This window comes from Trachypithecus francoisi, unplaced genomic scaffold (assembly GCF_009764315.1).
Source record: "Trachypithecus francoisi isolate TF-2019V2 unplaced genomic scaffold, Tfra_2.0 Lachesis_group0, whole genome shotgun sequence".
In the NCBI taxonomy this organism is placed as follows: Eukaryota; Metazoa; Chordata; class Mammalia; order Primates; family Cercopithecidae; genus Trachypithecus; species Trachypithecus francoisi.
Window position 1 is genome coordinate 101,856,077 of NW_022681453.1, and position 17,904 is coordinate 101,873,980.

The 17,904-nt window shown below is 35.9% G+C and overlaps 1 long non-coding RNA gene across 1 annotated transcript; it reads right to left on the reverse strand.

Moving 5' to 3' along the window:
- Positions 1 to 1,505: 1,505 nt before the first annotated feature.
- On the reverse strand, positions 1,506 to 17,517 carry LOC117076874. The gene is made up of 3 exons (XR_004434511.1): positions 17,257 to 17,517; positions 2,772 to 3,032; positions 1,506 to 1,613 (listed from the first exon to the last, which is right to left on the reverse strand). It is a non-coding gene; the product is annotated as an uncharacterized LOC117076874 (long non-coding RNA).
- Between the last annotated feature and the right edge of the window lie 387 nt (positions 17,518 to 17,904).

A 17,904-nucleotide genomic window follows, 5' to 3' on the forward strand; every position in this document is an offset into this window, starting at 1 on the left:
TTCCATTAATAAGAAGTATGATGTTGGTTTCCTTTTTATTTTGCTTGTAGCTTAATAGAAAGCAGAGGTAAGCCTAGGCAATATTCAGTGGCTTTTATTTGCTTATTTCTTGGACTCATGAGACCTTGGTTATCAAAGAGAGTTTAGAGGCTGTCTGGTGCAATCTCTCTCTTTCTTTTGTCTCCCTCTTTTTCTTTTTCTCCTTCAACATCTTTGACATATGCAAACCTAAAACACCAAATTGTGTATTCCAGAAAGATTGTTATATATTTATTCAACCATTATGCATTATCTATTTGTGATATACTAGACACAGTATTTGCCACTTGGGATATATTAGTGCCTTGGTCTGAATGCGTCCCCTCAAAATGTATATGTTGAAATCCTAACACCTGGGGTATTGAGAGGTGAAGTTTTTGGAGGTGATCATATGACGAGGGCTTCACTCTCATGAATGGGATTCGTGTTTTTATAAAGTAGGCCTGAGGGAGCTTGTTTGCCTCTTCAATCCTCTGAGGACACAGGGAGAAGGAGCCATTTACAAGAAAGCGGGCCCTCACCAGACACCACATTTGCCATGTGCCTTAATACTGGACTTCTTAGCCTCAAAAACTGTTAGAGACAACATTTTTGTTGTTGAGAAGCTATCTAGTTTACGATAGTTTGTAAGCTCAAATAGACTAATACACTCGATGGACAAAAGTGACCCAAAGCCTTCCTTCCTGGAGTTTATATTCCCACATGGCAGATTGGGGAGGTGGTTGATTTGTGGTATTTGGTATATTAATCATGGTTCTTCAAAGAAACAGGACTAATAGATTGTGTGTGTGTGTGTGTGTGTGTGTGTGTGTGTGTATAGAGAGGGAGAGAGAGAGAGAGAAATGTATTTTAAGGAACTGGTTATTTAAAACAAAGAAAGGAGGCTTATGGAGGTTGACAAGTCCAAAATCGGCCAGATAGGTTGACAGGCTGGAGACTCAGGGAAGAGCTGATGTTTAATCCAAGTCTGAATTCTTTCTTACTCTGGGATAGGGCAGTCACTGGTCCTATTAAAGCCTTTAACTAATTGGATGAGTTTCAGCAACATTATGGAGGACATTATGGAAGACAAACTACTTTACTTTAAATCCACTGATTTAAAGTTAACCTAAAAAACAAACAACAAGCAAGAAAAACAAAGCAAAACAAAACACAACACAACAACAACAACAAAAAACCCTTACAGAAACATCTAGAATAATGTTTCACTAAATAAATATCTGGGCACTATGACCCAGACTAATTGGCACATAAAATTTACTATCATATTCTGAAAGTGAGGAGATTTACGGTAAGGATACTATAAATATAAATGATGACCAACCAACTAAATCAGAATATTTAAATGTTATATATTCACACTTTGCTATAGTAAAAGAGCCTCTGTCTCTTACGTTTTGGCAAAGAATCAAAGACAGACAGAAGACGGGGAAAGATTTACAGTGTGAAAAATGCAACGCTTCAAGCATTACCTGATTGGAGGCCGTTGGCACGGGGAAGTCTAGGCGGGTTAATGCAAAGCAGGTATTCTTTGCAACTGGTTAGGGATGCATGTTTGGCTTTTCTTGTTGGTCCTAAGTTGGAAGCAGAATAAAAATTATATGAACTGTCAGTTATTAAGTAGTGACCATTTTGGGCTGCTTGTTATGAAAGTTATTGTTTTGTTTCCTGGATCATTACTGGAGATAGGAGTCTGAATTGTTACAAGTCTGACTTACAGCAGACTGGCTTCCTGGGGTGTTTATTATAAGGAGATGTTTTCCTAGACAGGTTGCTGCGAGGTGTCAGTCAGTGTTCTATTTTTATATTTGGTCTGGCCATTGTTTAGTTGTATATTCAGTCTCCCAATATAGATAATATACAATGTAATAAAGAAGTGACCTGCATAGTATATAAGAAGGTGATAAATATTGCATGGAAATTCTAGAATAACATATAAAATACTCGGAGTACAAAATGGGGAAAGGCGTGAGAAAGATTACAGTATTAAATTGTTAAGAGCAAGTTCATTTACAAGGGGAGATTTAAGTAAAAACTTGAAAAGGATGAAAAAATTAGCCAAGCAAAGATCTGAGGAAAGATAACCCTAAGCATATTGAATAGTTAATATTAAGCCCTTAATTTGGGCTGATACTTGATGTTTATAATATATTTGAAATAATTACAGTGCCTCTCCCCTATTATCTTGAACTCACCCTCTTTTACATATTTTTCACAATTAGTTATACTTTGAATTATTCATTATCCTAAAAAGATGATATTAGAAGTCAAAAGAAAAAGAAAAAAAAGAGAGTGACAGAAATAACCAGAACAGAAGTGAAGTCGGTAACCAGAGATCACTGGCTTGTAGTCAAATAAGGCTTACCTTTGGAATCTAGATTCTAACTTGGAATTTTAAAAAAAAGGAGAGAGAGACGTTTTAGATATTTTGGATATCTCTTACATCATGATAGTAAGGCATCCAGGCCAGACAAATATATTATGATACAGTCCTTAACATGGGCCTTTTGATCTGAGTTTTGAAAATAAACAGATGTTGCATGCTTAAGCTTTAACGTATGATTGTATAACTGTTGGTCCATGTACACCATAACAGATTGAGGCTGTAAAATAATCTAGAATGTGAAATTGGAGAGGACATTTTGAGGAGACTTTGGGAGGGGTCTTCAAATTGCTATGAATCTAAATATAGTTCAGTTCCCAAAGGGGTGGGGACAGTTTCTACTCCTTACCTCTCGTCTGGTGAAGGGTGCTTCCAGAAGCTTACTCAGAGGACTTCAGAAGTGTCCTCTGGTGTCTAAGTTCAATCCGTGATGTCTCAGGGGCAGCACAGAAAACTTGAATTGCTTTCCATTAAGGAAATAACTACCTTCGTATTACAAGATAATGGGCTCAAGAATGTGTGAGTTTTTAATGTAGAACAGATCTGGACCACACAAAACAGGGAGTTGGACTGAGCTCTGTTAAATCCAGTCCAAGAGGTAATTGGACCACTGTGAAGAGATCATACAAGTTTGGATAAGAGTAAGGGTGAGATTTAAACATTTCCCCAGATTTCAAGAATGTTGGCTGAGGAAAGATATCCCTTTCCTTGTACCATTTATCCTTACTGTGTTTCAATAAATGAGTAACAGCAGTTAAAAACAAGGACAGGGAAGAAAGTCTGTCTTTCCATGTCTGTCCCCCCTGTGCCCCCATCTCAAATGCCAAAAGCTGGTAAACTGCTTTGGCTATTAAAAAAGGGAAAATATTGTGTTTGTTATTTAAAACTAATGCAAAAGTTTCTGTTATTTATGATTTATCAGAAATCTCATGGAAAGTGACCAAATGTTTAGCCACAGGAAGGTTCATGCACTTTCTATTGAATAAATTTTAAAGGATTAGTAGGAAACTAACAAATAAAATGGCTCTTATTTGGCTAGAACTCATAGTATATGCTCATTCCCTTTACTAGCTGTATTTTTGCTGTACTATAAAAATTGAATGTTTGACTGCCTCAAGGTGAATGACTTAGAACTAGTATTTCCATAAGTAAAGTCTGTGGGCTGAAATTTCTATACCACATAACTAACTACAGTTTAGGCCTCCCATCTGCCAAGAATAGTGAAACAATTTGGCTTCTGGACTGGTCAGCTCCTAAAACAATCCCTGATAATCATTGCCTCCTTGTATTAACTTGACATCCTGTGCATTCTTCTAACCCAGAATAGGACTTACAGTAAATATAACCCAAAAGGCTATCACGGGAATGATTGTATGTGACTTCCAAGGATAGGTCATAAGACATTGCAGCGGCCGGGCGCGGTGGCTCAAGCCTGTAATCCCAGCACTTTGGGAGGCCGAGACGGGCGGATCACGAGGTCAGGAGATCGAGACCATCCCGGCTAACACGGTGAAACCCCGTCTCTACTAAAAAAATACAAAAAAACTAGCCGGGCGAGGTGGCGGGCGCCTGTAGTCCCAGCTACTCGGGAGGCTGAGGCGAGAGAATGGCGTAAACCCGGGAGGCGGAGCTTGCAGTGAGCTGAGATCCGGCCACTGCACTCCAGCCTGGGCGACAGAGCGAGACTCCGTCTCAACAAAAAAAAAAAAAAAAAAAAAAAAAAAAGACATTGCAGCTTCCACTTTGTTATCTCTTGGATCACTTGCTCCAGGGGAAACAAGTCACTATGTCAACAGGCCCATCACTGAGACATTGACATAGGGAGGAACTGAGGCTTCTTGCCAATAAGCAGCTCAACTTGCCAAGCATGTGTGGATTAGAAGTGAATTTCTGGCTGGGCGCAGTGGCTCATGCCTGAATCCCAGCACTTTGGTAGGTTAAGATGGGTGGATCAGTTGAGGTCAGGAGTTCAAGACCAGCCTGGCCAACATGGTGAAACTCCATCTCCACTAAAAAATACAAAAATTAGCCAAGCTTGGGGACACACATCTGCAGTCTCAGCTATTCGGGAGGCTTGAGGCAGAATTGCTTGAGCCCTGGGGACAGAAGTTGCAGTGAGCCAAGGTGGTGCCATTGTATTCCAACCTGGGCAATGTTGCAAGATTCTGTGTCAAAAGGAAAAAGAAAGAAGGAAAGGAAAGGAAAGGAGAAAGGAAGAAAGGAGGGAAGGGAAGGGAAGGGAAGGGAAGGGAAGGGAAGGAAAGGGAAGGAAGGAAGGAAGGAAGGAAGGAAGGAAGGAAGGAAGGAAGGAAAAATTGAATTTATCACCCCAGGCAAGCCATCAGATGAGTGTACTCTGACTTGTTACCGCTTAAGAAACCAAGGCCCAGGACCATTCAGCTAAGACACTTGTGTGTCCCTGACTGTTAGAAACTGAGATGTTTATTGCTGCTGTTTTAAGTCAATAACGTTTTGAGTAATTTAGTATAGCTGTAGAGAATAAGACAGGTTCTAATCTTATTCATAGCACTCTTAAGGTTGTCCACCCAAAGACGGATTTCCATTGATGGATGATAGAGTGCTGTATTTCATCTCCCTCCTTTTTGCAAATAACCACCTCTAGCTCGTTCCCTCACATAAAGCCTATATTCTCAAGCCCTGTCTCTGCATGGACTTTAAACATGTCGTTCCCATGATCAATAACTCCTAGAAATGTGCACTTCCAAAGTTCTGTTTTTACGTTTGGAATACAATAATTTTCCATTTTTGTACAAAACAATATTCTAGCATCTTGAGAAGAGAGGCTATTTTTTATCAGAATACTACAGGAATCTTTAATTTTCTCATCAAGCCGCAGTTAAGAAGAAGATCAAAACTGTTCATGCATCAATCCCTGGTTAATGTAAGTATTCCAAGTCTGAATATTCATCTTTTTAGTGACAAAGTAACCTCAGGTAAACGTCACAAATAATATTTCAGCCAGGCTAGCATTATCATCCCCTAAAGGCTATTTTCCTAAAATTACTTTTTTATTTCAAATATTAAGATTCTGAGTCTGTCAGTCCTCTGTTTTACTGAGAAGTATGGGAAAAAATGTTTGCAGAATAAATAACTTCATTAAAATAAATTATTATTTAAAATGCAGGTTCATGGGCTCTCCCATCTGAGTCTATCAAGTTGAGTTATTACATTTTCTAAATCAATATCAATGGAGTTTTAACTTAAATGTTAATACATTCTGGTAGTGTAGCTTAGAGAATTTGACTCAATACAACTGACGTAAAACCTGGAAATCTGCATTTTAACAATCAAATGAGAGAATTCTGATAAAAGTGAAACTAGTGACCACAATTTAAGAAATATTGTCAACGTTCTCTCCTCATTTATTGTTTTTTTTCTTTTTTTCCCACTTCTTACCACTGATTCTTTAAAGGCATTTTATTTATCTTTTTTATTTTTGTGTGTGTGTTTAGCTTTTTTTTCTTTTTGCTTGTTTGTTTGACTAGCTTTTATATGGCCTCCGTAGTTGTGATAAAAGGTACTATGGTCTTGAGGAGTGAGTAGAAAGAAAAGCAGCAGCAGCAGCATTGCTTTATGAGTGGGGGCATTAAGCAAATCAAGTTTTCATAAGTCAGAGCCAGCTACATAAAATTTCTGTGAAGATGCAATTAAAATGAGTGTAAAACATCAATGTGAACTATTCTAGGATAAATGGTAATTTATCTGCTACACAGCAGCAGATATTTATACTTGTTTCTAGTTAACTGCCAGATGCTAACTATATTATTAATATTAACATTTAAAGAAACTGATAGCAGGAACGGGACAGGTGGGACTGTTTCAAGTACAGATAAAGATTTTTGATTGAGGTTTGAAGTTAGAAATTTCTTTTCAATTTATAAAGGCAATTATACCTTATAGTACACAAGAGGGTATATCAAGTTCACTGTAAAAAAAGTTACATATTTGATAGGCAACTGAAAGTACAGCCCGGGTAATTTGATGTGATGCTCTTGAAGAGCTATGCACACCAGTTTTATTTTTTTTTTTTATCCTGTTAATGTAATTTGGCTTCTGGTCACCATAAAGAGGGAAGATTTAAATTCAGGGTAAGACAATGATTAATACTTCTTTCCAGAGAAGTATTAGTAGTAGTAAAATATTAATACATGAATACACATACAGATATACAAATTTTGTATGTTTGAAGATTTTGATGTATTTGTTATTTTTGCATGAAATACAATAAAGTTGTTAATAATATTATATTAATATGGAGTAGTCTGCTTATTCATGAATACATTGAGATGCAAATAATTATTAATAAAATTAGATTTTTCTTTCCATATTAACTCAAAATAAAATAGGATTTGGAATGTAGTGTTGTCATTCAAAGATTGCACAATTGCAGTTTTAGCTATCTTTGGGTAACACAGAAAATTTCTGACTTTTCATACTAATTTGTGACTTTGCTGAAGTGAGGTAAAAAAAAATTAATTGCTTGTGTTTTAAAGCTGGGGTACAAGAGAAAACCACATAGGAAGAGAATGAGCCTATTCTACAAGGTGTATCATCATCTCAAACCACTCTTTTGGCCTCTATTAACTCTGAAGTGTACATTACATGGGGCTAATGAGCTTGGATATTCTCAAAGGTTTTAATAACGTAACTTGGTTAATAACCCCTCCATTCTGTTAGAATCTGCTGAGACTCAGTTTCCTGTGTAAAAAGAATCTGAATATTAATAAGATCTAATTTAAGAATACTCATTTGAGGTGGAAAAGATTTTATATATATATATGAAATACCCATAACGTCTAATTGCTTTACAAATTCCTGTAATAATACTATGATTTAGAAGTATTATAATTATAATAAGTCATCAGTGATTCAATGCAAAATGTACTCATATTTTCAAGTTTTTAACGAACTGTAAACAACTATTGATTCCAAGCAATAAAAATTCTAATTAATTAAAATGTTCTTATAAAGTAACAATAAAAGGTGGAAAATTAAATTAGATCAAATAAGATAGTTATTAATAAACTACAATTATTAACTATCAAATAAGATAGTTATTAATAAAGTAGTTATTTTACTAAAGCTAGAATCAAAATACTCTAAAGACAAATAATATCTTTTAGGAACCATTCTTTTTTCATATAAACTTTGATTTAAGATGCCAAAAGCCAAAGTGCCTCAATTATCTTAGAAATTAAAACATGTAAAATTTTATAGGAAAATATGAAAAATTGAAGATCTAGTTACAAATGTGATTATATCTCAGAATAGCAAAACTTTTCAGTATATTTTTTGCTTTTCATTTATTTTTAAGAACTTGTTATTAATCTGAAATGATATACTCAGATTAATGTATATCAATAACTTCCTGAGTAGACACTGAAGTATCAACTATGTGTCAAATGTTACACAGATCATGAAGATATTATGAAAAAGCTTATCAAATACACTTGGATGAAAAAGATAAAAATTCATAATAAACAGAACTTAACAAATGAACACAAGAATAAACACAAATCCACTGTAGACTTAATTGAGTAATGCAATCTTGTTTCAATTAAAACAACCAAATAAATCTAAACATTAATACAATCAAAGAAAAAAACATGACTATCTGATATAAGAAAATCATTCTATAAAATTCAACATAAATTTAATTACCAAAATAATATTTAGTTGATCCTTGAAGAATACACGCTTGAACTGCACAAGTCCCATTATACATAAGTTTTCTTCCACCTCTGCCACACTTGAGATAGGAGGACCAACCCCCTTCTGTTCCTCTTCTGCTCAGCCTATTTAATATGAAGACAATGAGGATGTAGACTATTTATTTTTGCTTTTGTGGTACTTGCTTTTGGGTTCTTGGTCATGCAGTTCTCTGCCTAAGCCAATGTCTAGAAGGATTTTTCTAATGTTATCTTCTAGAATTTTTATGGTTTTAGATCTTAGATTTTTAGTAAGGTGGGAGATGAGGATCCAGTTTCATTCTTCTACATGTGACTGGCCAATTATCCCAGCACCAACTTTAGAACTCCTTTTAGCAGTTTTTGTAGTACTGGCTTGATAGTGGCAAATTTTCTCAGCATTTGTTTGTCTTAAACAATACATTTAAAGGTATTGTTTACTTTGATGAAGATCCATTGGTTAAATTTGGCTTTATTTCTGGGTTCTCCATTCTGTTCCATTGGTCTATGTGTCAATGTATTTAGCAGTACCATCCTGTTTTGGTAACTATAACCTTGCAGTATAGTTTGAAGTTGGGTAATGCAGTACCTCCAGATTTGTTCTGGTTTAGTCTGGCTTTAGCGACGAGGGCTCTTTTTCCTTTTTCTTTTTTTTTTCTTGGTTCCATGTGAATTTTAGGACTGTGTTTTTCTATGTCTATGAAGAATGATGATGGTATTTTTATGGGAATTGCATTTAATCCTTAGATTGTTGTTGGCAGTATGGTCATTTTCTCGATATTGATTCTACCCATACATGAGCATGGGTTGTGTTTCCACTTGTTTGTGTCATTGATTAGTTCTTTCAGCAATGTTTGTAGTTTTCTTTGTAGAGATCTTGTACTTCCTTGCTTGGGTATATTCCTAAGTATTTTATTTTATTTTATTGGAGCTGTTGTAAAGAGATTGAGTTATTGATTTGATTCCCAGTGTGATTTTTGTTGATGTTTGGCAGCGCTATTGATTTGTGTACATTGATTTTGTATCCTGAAACTTCACTGAATTTATTTATCAGATTTAGGAGCCTTTTGGATGAGTCTCTAGGATTTTTCTCAGTATGATCCTATCACTGGAAGACAGTGAGAATTTAACTTCCTCTTTACCAATTTGGATGCCCTTTATTTCTTTCTCTTGTCTGATTGCTCTGGCTAGGCCTTCCAGGTCTATGTTGAATAGGTGTGGTGAAACAGGACAGCTTTATTTTGTTCCGGTTTTCAGGTGGAATGCTTTCAACTTGTCTTCGTTCAGCATAATGTTGGCTATGGGCTTGTCATGAATGGCTTTTACTACCTGAGGTATGTTCCTTCAATGTCAATTTTGCTGGTGGTTTTAATCATAAAGGGATACTGGATTTCACTAAATGCTTTTTCTGCATCTATTGAGATAACTATATGGTTTTTATTTTTAATTCTGTTTATCTAATGTATTACATTTATTCACTTGCTTATGTTAAACCATCCCTGCATCCCTAATATGAAACTCACTTGATGCTGGCATACTATCTTTGTTATATGCCATTTATAAATTTTCTTTGTCTTTTTGAAGAACCAGCTTTTTGTTTCATTTATATTTTATATTATTTTATTTCAGTTTTATTTAGTTCTACTCTGATTTTTGTTATTTCTTTTCTTCTGCTGGGTTTGGGTTTGGTTTGTTCTTGCTTCTCTAGTTCCTTGAAGTGTGACTTTAGGTTGTCTATTTGTGCTCTTTTAGATTATTTGATGTAGGCTAGCACTGCTTTTTCTGTATCCCAGATGTTTTGATAAGTTGTGTCACTATTATTCAGTTTAAAGAATTTTTTACATTTTCATCTTGATTTTGTTGTTGACCCAAAGATCATTCAAGAGCAAATTGTTTAATATTCATGTATTTGTATAGTTTTCAGGGTTTCTTTTGAAGTAAATTTCCAGTTTTATTCCACTATAGTCTGAGAGGATACTTGATATATTTTCAATTTTCTTAAATTTTGAGACTTGTTTTGTGACCTATCATACGGCCGATCTTGGAGAATGTTCCATGTGCTGATGAAAAGAATGTGTAGTCTTCAGTTGTTGGGTAGAATGTTCTGTAAATATCTGTTGAGTCCATTTTTTTCTAGGATGTAGTTTAAGTCCATTGTTTTTTGTTAAATTTGCCTTGACGACATGTCTAATGCTGTCAGCGTAGTATTGACATCCCACACTACTATTGTGTTGCTATCTATTTCATTTCTTAATTCTACTAGTAATTGTTTTAAAATTTGCGGTCTCCAGTGTTACATGCATACATGTTTAGAAATGTGGTATTTTATAATGACTCTCTGTGTCTTTTTTGTTGTTGTTGCTTTAAAGTCTGTTTTGACGGATATAAGAATAGTTACTCCTGCTTACTTTAGGTTTCCATTTATGTGGAATATCTTTTACCACGCCTTTACCTTAAATTTATGTGAGTCCTTATGTGTTAAATGAGTTTCTGGAAGATAGCAGACACTCAGTTGGTGGATTTTTATCCATTCTACCATTCTGTATATTTTAAATAGAGCATTTAGGCCATTTACATTTAATGTTAGTATTAAGATATGAGGCACTGTTCTATTCATCCTGTTGGTTGTTGCTTTAGTAGCTTGTTTTTTTTTTATTTTTGTCATTGTGTTATTGTTTTATAGAATCTGTGAGATTTATAGTTAAAGAGGTTGCATTTTGATGTATTTTATGGTTTTGTTTTAAGATTTAGAACTCATTTTAGCAGTTCTTGTAGTGCTGGCTTGATAGTGGCAAATTTTCTCACATTTATTTGTCTTAAAAAGACTATTTCTCCTTCATTTATAAAGCTTAATTTTGCTAGATATACTCTTAATTGGCAATTATTTTGTTTCAGGAGGCTAAAGGTAGGACCCCAATCCCTTCTGGCTTGTATGTTTTCTATTGAGAAATCCGCTGTTAATCAGGTAACCTGATGCTTTTGTCTCACAGCTCTTAAAATTCTTTCCTTCATTTTGACATTAGATAACCTGAGGACTACGTGATAAGGTGATGATCTTTTTGTGATAAATTCCCCAGGTGTTTTCAGAGTTTCTTGTATTTAGGTGTCTGTATCTCTAGCAAGACCAGGAAAGTTTGCCTCTATTATTCCTTCAAGTAAATTTTCCAAACTCTTAGATTTCTCTTCTTCTTCAGGAAAACCAATTCTTCTTAGGGATGGCCATTTAACAGAATCCCAAATTTCTTGTGGGCTTTGTTCTTTTTTATTATTATTCTTTTTTCTTTGTCTTCATCTGAAGCTTTGTCTTTGAGTTCTGAAGATATTTCTTCTTGTTTTTCTATTTTATTATCGAAACTTTCCAGTCTGCTTTACATTTCTCTAAGTGCGTCTTTTATTTCCAGAAGTTGTGATTGTTTTCTCTTTATGATATCTATTTCTCTGGAGGATATTTCATCCATATCCTATATTTTTTTCTTAATTTCTTTAAGTTTTTTCTTTTTTTTTTTTTTTTACCTTTCTCTGATATCTGCTTGAGTAGCTTAATAATCAACCTTCTATATATATCTGGCAATTCAGAGATTTCTTCTTGGTTTGGATCCATTGCTGGGGAGCTAATGTGATCTTTTTGGGGATGTTATAGTACCCTGTTTTGTAACATTACCAGAATTACTTTTCTTTTTTCTTTTCATTTAGGCAGACTATTTCATCAGAAAGATCTGGAACTCAAGGCCTGCGCTTCAGAGTCTTTTGTCTCATCGGGTAATCCTTTGGTATGTTGCTCTACCCTTCCCCTAGGAATGGGGCTTCCTGACAGACAGACTGCAGGGATTGTTACTGCTTTTCTGGGTCTGACCACCCAGCAGGGTTATCAGACTCTGGGCTGGTGCTGTGGAATGTCTGCAGAGTCCTGTGATGTAATCCATCTTCAGGTCTCCCAGCTGTGGTTATCAGCACCTGCTCTGGTGGGAGTGACAGGACAGTGAAGTAGACTCTGTGAGAATGCTTGGTTGTAGAAATGCTTAGCGTGCTGGCTTTCTCAAAAGCTGGTTACGCTAGCAATGAAGTTGTCACATGGACAAACTCGGGACCTCTGGTTAGCCAGGATTTTGCAGGCAGTGGGACCAGCTGTTTTTTCTCTTTCCTGGCTGCAGGAAAGAGAAACTTTCCTGTCATGTATTGTAGTGATGGCCTGAGTTGGTTGGTCTCCTGCCAGGAGGTGGTGCCTTGAAAAGAGCACCAGCTGTGCTAGTATTAGAGGGATGTAAGCTTGCACTACTAGGTTTGCTAGGGTAAGTAATCTGGTTTCTCAGGTAATGGGCAGGGCCATAAAGCTCCGAAGAGTTTATGTCTTTTGTGTTTGGCTACCAGGGCTATCAGATGGGAGCTGGGTTGGGTGGCTTTGGGTTCAGACTCTGCTTCGGTGGGGCTTATTGCAGCCACTGTTGTGGGGGTGGTTCTCAGGTCAATGGGGTATGTTCCAGATGGGATTATGGCTGTCTCTCCTGTGTCATATAGTTTTCCGGAGAATTGGGGGATAGCCAGGAGCAAAAGTCCTCACCCAGTTCCCATGCAGTTGGCAAGGCTGGTCTTGCTCCTGCAGTCCCCTGCTCAGACCTTGCCCCAGGCCTTAAGTTTCACTACTAAGAAAGCAAGCATGCAGATTTGATGGCAGAGGCTCCTGTATTCATATCTGAAGCAATTCTCATTCATGCTCCAAATTCTTCTCAAGAAAATTTGTGCCCAGTAGAAATCGTTACAAATTTCGGTTGGAAACTTCTTTTATCCTGGAACCGTTTTTTGATTCTGTTGGTTGCCTTCCCTGAGGGTCCATGTGAGGTGTGGTCAGAGATGGTTTTCCTGGTCTCAAGCTGGAGACTGGGAATACCTACAAGACTCTTCCCACTGCTGCTTCTACTTTTATATTTTGTGCAGCTCCTTACATTCACTTCAGCTCTATTACAGGTTAAATCTTTCTCTAGTGATGTGGATTTTTACATTCCCCAGTGAGGATGTGTGTTCAAATGTAGGTTCCCCCCTCACACTTTTAGAACTCGCATTTTTCTCCTGTCTCTTGGAACTTGTAGCAGTATACCACTTTTTTCAAAGGCTTTGTGAATTATTTTATTATTATTTTTTTTCTGGTACATTCCTGCAGTGGTTCTTCAAGCAAAAGTTCATGGTGTGAGTCTCCACACATTGTTCTTTCTGTTCAAGTGGAAGCTGTATATGAGCCCTGTCTCCTATCCACCATCTTCCTCAGAGTCCCCTAATAAGGCATTCTTAATTTGATGTAATGTATATAATTATTTCCCTCTAAGAACAAAAATGTGACAAAGATATTTGTTATCACTAATTCAATTCAGAGTCATACTTGATAAATTAAATGGTCTAAAATGCAAGAAAAGGAAATGAATGAGATTGAATAAAGTGAAATAAACTTGTCATTACTCATGGTCATATGACTGTGCATGTACACAATCTAGAAAAGCCTACCAAAGAAATATTAGAATGAAAAACTAAATTAAACAACTTTACTTGATAGTAGGTTGTTAAAAATTAATGGCATTTCTAAATAGCATTAATAAAAGTGACAACAACAAAAAAGAAAATTTAAAATAGCATTTAAAATAGCATCAAACACATCAAATACATTTTTAATTTCTAGCTACAGTGGACAGTAGATATCGGCAAATTGTCTTCCCCAAATCAAAGAATACAAGTTAAAAACTGGAAAATATTGCCAAGAAAACGTCCACAATTTTTCATCCCTGGAACTGTACAAAGTTCCAAATTGGTAAGTGTTTATTCAAGAAAAACTCTTGAATAATGGGGAAAACAGTAGGAATCTGTAGGCTTCTTGCCTGGAGCCATTCCACTTCCCCTTCCCTTAACCCAAAACCTCTGCCCTGCCAAGTTTGATTTGCTAATATTACTATAGTGGGGCTGGAAAAGGATTAAAAAGCAGCTTCACTGCTAAGAGGGCGACTGGATTTTCAGCAGAAGGTAAGTACCCATGCCTGGTCACATTGTCAGAAATAAAGCACAGTCTGTAAGAAACAATGAGGAAACCCACGACTATGCAGGCCTGGAATTAGTGTCTTGGTTGAGTCAGTGATAATTCTGCCAAAAGATTAGTGGGACCTTTGAAATTAGGGAGGCATGGAAAGCTATATAACTCCTCATGCATCCTTGACTGTCAGGAAAACTGCATACATGTGCAAGACGGAATCTAAAGAGCCCAGGGGAATTAATTGTGAAGCAAGAATTAAAAATGCCCAAATTTCAAATACTCTCTCTAATTCACACACAGATTTATTGCCAAAGATTGAAAGAAACCACTGTTTAGGAAGTATGAAGAACAGTTAAAACTCAATAATAGAAGATGCACATTTGTCTTAAAATATGGAAAAAATTGTTTAAACTGTTCACAAAAGATATGAATAACCAATAAGCATAAACACATCATTACTCATTAAGAAAATGCATATTAAAACCATAATGTGTAACTACACACTAACTAGAAATTCTAAAATTACCAAGTTTGCTGAGCATGTGAAAAAAGTGGAATCCTAACATAATGCTGGTAGAAAGGTGGGATGAGATTATTTTAGAGAACTTTATGAAAAATTTCTTGTAAATTTAGAAATATAGTACATTATTGTATGATTCAACTATTTTACAACTTCATTATCCCAGAGAAATGCAATATGGGTACACATATAGACTTGTTGATATATGTTTATAGTAGTTTTATTCTTAATAACTGTAAAAAACTCAAATGTCTACCACCAGAAGGAACCCATTAAATAAAAGCTAAGTGAATGGGATTATAGAATGATACTCCTAAAATACTTAGTCACTCTCATGGATAAATGATCTACTTACAATAAATTTCAAGCATTCCCAAAATACCCTGAACAAATTGACCCTGTGTATATTATCACGTTTTGAGTACTTTTCTTTTCATTGCATTCCAGGGATGCAAGCTCTTTTATATTTCCAAATATTCTCCAAATGTTCAGTTTCATTAGTATATTGCTGCCTGTAAATACTGCACTCTCTTTGCTAGTAACTTATTGCCTCATTCTACCTCTAACACTTCAGTTGCTAATTATTTTCGAGGCCTACATGCAAATGTCTGTCATTTATTTACTCAATGATAGTTATTGGATAGCTAGTAAGTCTCTGATTCTTCTAGGCTTTGGGATACAGCATTAAAGAGGAGATAATCTCTGCCTTTTCGGATCTTCATTCTAGTGTATGATAGAAAAAAATGTATATGTTAACATGCAGCAGACCAGCTGTTGATATGCATTAATAATAAATCTAATTAATTATAAGTAATAATAACCAGGTTATTAAAATGTATACCATGTAATATAATGCATATTTATAATTAATAATTAGTAAAAAATATTTCATTAGTGTTAAAAGTTAATAAGGTAGGCCCAACTTTTCTCAATGGAGCAGTGTTAAAATTTTACATGGATTACTTGAGAAGGCAACATTGGAACAGAGGTCTGAAGAATTGGGGGAGATGTGAATGATCTCAGTGTAATTATCTTGGGAAGCTGTATTACAGACTGCAGAAATAATGCTTGGATGTTATCCTTGAATCTCCAGTCATCTCCACTGCTTCATTTTGGCTTTGTTTTGTATTGTTACTGTGTTTAGAATTTTTCATTGTATTACGTGTAGATCTGCCTTTTTTCTGCAATGAGTGTAAACTCCTTGTGGGAAGAATAATGGCTTTTTGTTTAAAGTTATTTGTAAAGCTAAAAAAAGTGAATGCTCATGGTAAGCATTAGTTAAATATTGTTGAACAAAAACTCTTAATGTATGAATACATTTAAATATATTTTTCAAACATTTTCAAACATATTTTTCTTTTTTTTTTTTTTTTTTTTGTTGAGACAGAGTCTCGCTCTGTCGCCCAGGCTGGAGTGCAGTGGCCGGATCTCAGCTCACTGCAAGCTCCGCCTCCCGGGTTTACGCCATTCTCCTGCCTCAGCCTCCCGAGTAGCTGGGACTACAGACGCCCGCCACCTCGCCCGGCTAGTTTTTTTGTATTTTTAGTAGAGACGGGGTTTCACCGTGTTAGCCAGGATGGTCTCGATCTCCTGACCTCGTGATCCACCCGTCTCGGCCTCCCAAAGTGCTGGGATTACAGGCTTGAGCCACCGCGCCCGGCCTCAAACATATTTTTCTAATGCTGTGTAATTTACAAAGATTCGGTTCCAATAAGAGCAGATGGATTAATATTAATAGGCTATTAATCCATTACAAAATAGACTGAAGAGCCAAGTTGCAGTATACATGGGGAAGTATACCGCTTCTTTTTTTTTTTTCAATACATTAAGCTCAACTTACTTGTGAGTCATTCCAGTTATTGGCACATGGATATATGTTTTTTTGAAGGATTTAATCTGTTTCTGTGTATTTTTAAAGCTCATATCTTTCTTGCTTTTACAAAATGTGTTTCTGTGTCTTTGTTGCTCTTTAGTCCCAATTCCTGATACGATAAAGCTACATATTAACTTTTTCATTTTTAATAATGAATTACTTAAAACTCATCAAATAGTACCTCTTAATAGAGGTAAAGCTGGGTTTCCGCAAATACATAAATATGCAGATTATAGAAGCATTGAAAAGCATATTTCAATGGATATTATGACCAGCACACTCAAATACAGGAGGGCAAATGACATTTTAGAATGAGCATAGATTTTCATGACAAATGGAAAATAACATTAAATATTTTTGAGCCATTACTAAACATTAGATGCTTGACTAAACAATTAAGACAATCTTATTTGAACATTACAACAAAAATATGAGCATTGTCTGCATGTTTTCAGATGAAGAAAACAGAGGAACAGAAAATTTTAAAAACTTGTCAAAGTTGTCACCACTGCTAAGTGGTCAAAACAAATTTTGAAACCAAGTGGTAGAATTCTAGGGTACAGTTTTAATTGCTGTGTTTTAATTGCTGCTTCAATTCCTATGATAAAAGATTATTTTTCTCCACAACTACCTATTTACTACATGATTAATGATACATTATTTAAATTCTATAAGCATACATGGTGTTTTGGTAAATTAAATGAAGGTGTGCATTTAACTCACCAAATGATGCCTTGCTACCAGGGACACTCAGAATTCTTAGTCCCCTACTCCTCTTTTTAAAATTCAAGGATGAGAGCTCCTGTTATTTCACATTCTGTTTCTGTCTGGGTCAAGTTTCCTGTGGGCTGTCAGAGCTGCTAAATCAGGTGTCACTTCATACATGCCACTTAGAAGAGGCAGGAACACTGTCTTCCTGCAGCTCCCAGGCCCTTTAAATACAGAGTGAGAACCTCTTACAGGTCTCTCTGTGCAACAGTTCACTGTCAGCGTTTCCCTGCGGTCTGACCAGCCCAGGAGCCTGGAGCTGGTTGATAATACAAAGAGAAATGTCTGCTCCATGACAGATACTGATGGCAGGGGCTGCCAGTCCCAGTGGGCTCTGACTCGGGCCACAACCACACACAGCATTCCACAAGCTGAATCCACTTTGATGAAAATGGATTCTTTCTTCTGTAGAAAGGTTCATTGGACTCATTTAAATTAGGTTGTAATTCTAACTAGAGCAGACAGATTTTGCTTACCATTCTAGCAATATTTTCTGTTATTCTTTTGTAATATAGTAGATTGTGTGGGAATTTTATTCACAACTGTTGCTGTCATGTGACTTCTAGTCAGAACTGCATTCTGCAATATTATATTCTGAGTTCT